Raw genomic sequence first — 4,074 nt, 5'->3', positions numbered from 1 at the left:
AAACATGGAGGGTAGGATATGAAAGGAAAATAAAGCTAATTAAAAAAAGAAAAGGAAATCTAAAGACCAAAACGTTATCTTAAATCTCAAGTGTTCTCGGGTTCTCTCGAGTGCCTTTGGTCGGGTTTTTAAAAGTGGAGAATAAACTAAGGGGGGTGGTCTGCTATTTATAGGCTGGAGAATGATCTCATGGGAGGGTTTTGGTCGTGCATGACAAGCATGAGGTGTCTCTGTCTCCCAAACCAACCAATAGGAGACAGCTTGGTGTCTTAGCCACAATTTTGGCCAATAAAACCAAGCTTTGTAGCCAGCCACCAAAGCATCCAATAGAAATGAGACAAGAACTGCTTGGAGGTGGTCCAGTCAAGGAGAAGCACATGTCCAGCTGCTTGAAGGAGGTAAGCAAGCAGCTGCATCTTCCGGAAACTTCCAAACACGCTTAGCACGTCGTACATGGGCCCGAATGGGCCGTATTTAAATCCCGAACGTGTAATAAGCTGATCAGAGCTGGAGGGAATGTTTCTCCTTGACAAAAACCTAGATTTTTTAGACCAAAACATTTCTAAAATAATTCTAAGCTCATTCCTATCTTAAGGCCCTATAATAAATTTTCGATTAATTTTCTCGTCCGACTAGGACGTTCTAGGCCAAACCGTGAGCATTTTCAATCCACTAAACTTCCAGAAGAATTTATTTCTTCAGATGGAAAACTATTCTAAGACTTTCAAAAAAATTCTTATGTACCTTGGGATCCACAAACATCCACGGGAAAATATCAATCCGACTTCCACTTACTTGAGTAATTTTCTCGGCTGTTACATGATATTTCCTTGTCCGCATTTTACTCTTTAAAGAGGGTTATTATATTCTCCCCCTCTCAATAGAATTCGTCCCGAATTCTTAGTGGTTTGATGTTCCACCCATCTGATCTTCATCATCTTCCAAAAACAATTCAGGATGAGTCACTCTAAACCTATCTTCATCTTCCCATGTCACAATTACTCGGCGCTGTTTTCCCCAAAATACTTGTAATTGAGGAATCTCTCGATTCTTCAGTTTCCTTATTCGTCTTTCTCCGATTCGAAGTGGTCCTTCAGGGTAAGTGAGGTTGGAGCGAAGGTTTTCTACTCGTTGCGGCTCTACTTCGGTAGGTTCTCGTATATGCCTTCTTAACATTGAGACGTGGAAAACTGGGTGAAGAGCCATATCTGAAGGTAACTCTAATCGATAGGCTACTTCTCCAACCCGTTGCATCACTCAGTATGGTCCTATATATCGAGTGGCTAACTTTCGCACTTTTCCGAATCGATCTCTCCCTTTCTGTGCATCCACTTTCAAATATACCCAATCACCAACTTGAAATATTACTTCACGTCTATTCTGATCGGCATACTTCTTTTGCCTGTCTTGAGCTTTCTTCATATTCTCCCGGACAATCTTTATATTTTCTGTTGTTTCATCTGCTACATCTGGTCCTATCATATGTCTTTCTCCAACTTCAGCCCAACAGAGTGGTGTGCGGCAAGGTCATCCATATAATGCCTCATAAGGGGACATCCCAATACTTGCAAGGTAACTGTTGTTATAAGAAAACTTTACCAAAGGCAAGTATTGTTCCCATGTACCTGACCAGTCTAAAACACACATCCTTAGCAAATCTTCCAAGGTTCTGATTGTTCGCTCCGTCTGCCCGTCAGTTTCAGGGTGAAACGCCGTACTCATATGAAGATCAGTCCCCAATACTTGCTGGAAAGCTCTCCAGAATTGAGCCGTAGATCTTGGGTCACGATCAGATACTATGTTGGCAGGAACTCCGTGTAATCGCACTATATCCTTTAAGTAAAGTTCTGCCAGTACTTCTACCTTGTCAACAATTCTAATGGGTAGAAAATGAGCAGTCTTAGTTAGTCGGTCTACCACCACCCATATAGTATCATTCCCTCTTCCTGGGGCTCGAGGTAGTCCTGTTACAAAATCCATAGCCACTGACTCCCACTTCCATTCTGGGATTGGTAGGCTTTGCAATAATCCTCCCGACACTTGATGGTCAACTTTAATTTGTTGGCAGGTCTGGCACTGAGCTACCCACTTAGCAACTGATCATTTGATTGCTGGCCAGTGATAGTATCGACGTATATTCTGGTACATCTTGGTGCTTCCAGGATGAATACTGAATACTGAGTGGTGTGCGGTTCTCAAGATCTCTTTTCGTAACGCCTTTCCTACATGTACTGTTATCCTTCCGTTCAAAAGGAGGGTTCTATCATCAGCCAAATGATAACCAGTATCATTTCTTCCGCCTGATTCTTCAAGTTCTTTGATAATCTTCTTTAGCTTCACATCTTCCTTCTGCTCTTCTCGAATTCTTTGCAAGAGGGTTGCTTGATTCACTGCTCGTAATCCCAATGGCTCGTTGCCCTCGCCTTCTATGACTGAAAGACTAACCATCTTGAATTCTGCATTTAAGGCTTCTAAGTCTTTCTCAATAGCTGTATTACTTCTCCTCTGACTCAGTACATCTGCTACCACATTCGCCTTTCCTGGGTGATATTGGATTTGTAAGTCATAATCCGTGATAAACTCCATCCACCTCCTTTGTCTCAAATTCAAATATGATTGAGTAAAGAGATACTTGAGACTCTTGTGATCAGGAAAGAATTGAATCGTCTCGCCATAAAGATAGGATCTCCATATTCTTAAAGCAAATACCACTGCGGCCATCTCTAGATCATGGGTGGGGTAATTCTCCTCGTGCTTCCTTAATTGTCTTGAACCATAGGCGATGACCTTTCCATCCTGCATCAGTACACAACCCAGTCCGTCTCGAGAAGCATCAGTGTATACGGTGAAAGGTCTTCCTGGAGTAGGTAATGCAAGAATAGGTGATGTCGTCAAAGCTTCCTTTAATTGTGTAAAAGCCTCGTCAAGGGTTTGGCCATGATGGAAAATTTCCTCACAAAATTTCCATAATACCCAGCCAATCCTAGAAAGCTTCGAACCTCGGTAGCGCTGGTAGGGCGTGGCCAGTCCTTAACTACTTCAACCTTTTCAGGATCTACTGCAACACCCTTATCTGACACTCGATGACCAAGGAATCCAATCTCCCTTTTCCAGAAACTACATTTACTAAACTTGGGGAACAACTTATGGCTTCTTAATCGCTCCAACACCTTTTGGAGGTGCTCTGCATGTTCCTCTTTACTCTTGGAATAAATAAGTATATCATCAATGAAAATGATTACAAATTTATCCAAGTAATAACGAAATATATCATTCATCAAGCGCATGAAAGCAGCCGGCGCATTAGCAAGACCAAAAGGCATTACACAAATTCATAGTGGCCATACCGGGTCCTAAAAGCCGTCTTCATAATATCGGACTCTGATATTGGGATTTGATGGTATCCCGATGCCAAATCTATCTTTGAGAACCAGCTTGCCCCATGAAGCTGATCCAAAAATTTATCGATCCTTGGAAAGGGATACTTGTCCTTTACTGGAACATTGTAAATCCCTCTATAATCGATGCCTAACCGCATGGTACCGTCTTTCTTCTTTACAAATAAGGCTGGTGCTCCCCATGGTTAAACCTAATTGAGTCGGCTAAACCTAATTGAGTCGCAGCTCGAAATAACAAAAACGGAAATATGCCTAAATCGCTCTAAGTGCTAAGTTTTCTCCGAAAAAAGTCCCTCCCTATGCCTCTCGCCTATGACTCCTTATATACTAGCTCCTAGGTCGGTTTACGCTTTTCCTCTTCTGCCCTTAAGCCGTCATAGCATAAAAATGGAGATATTCCATTTTTCCGATCTTCGTAATTATCTTCAAAATTTTGTATTTATCCGCGGAAACTTGACACTTATCTTTCCTTGCGAACCAAGTGTAAACCGTCATGCGGCTTACGGGCTGTTGGTTAAGAAATCATAAGTTGGGCCTCGAGTCATGTCTTAGGTCCCTTTGGGCCGTCTTCTGACTCGAAGCGTTTATTACGGCTTCTTTCGATAAAGAACGGACTTTCTGCGGTTTTTACCGTAAAGTTTGATCGATGACTTAGAATGGCGGGAAACATAAAATG

General features: G+C 42.1%; 1 pseudogene; it reads right to left on the bottom strand.

Moving 5' to 3' along the window:
• Positions 1-900: 900 nt before the first annotated feature.
• LOC106336533 lies at positions 901-3,583 on the bottom strand (annotated as a pseudogene).
• Between the last annotated feature and the right edge of the window lie 491 nt (positions 3,584-4,074).

This window comes from Brassica oleracea, chromosome C1 (assembly GCF_000695525.1).
Source record: "Brassica oleracea var. oleracea cultivar TO1000 chromosome C1, BOL, whole genome shotgun sequence".
Taxonomy (NCBI): Eukaryota; Viridiplantae; Streptophyta; class Magnoliopsida; order Brassicales; family Brassicaceae; genus Brassica; species Brassica oleracea.
The sequence above is the reverse complement of the archived record's forward strand: the minus strand, read 5'-3'. Positions and strand labels throughout refer to the sequence as shown.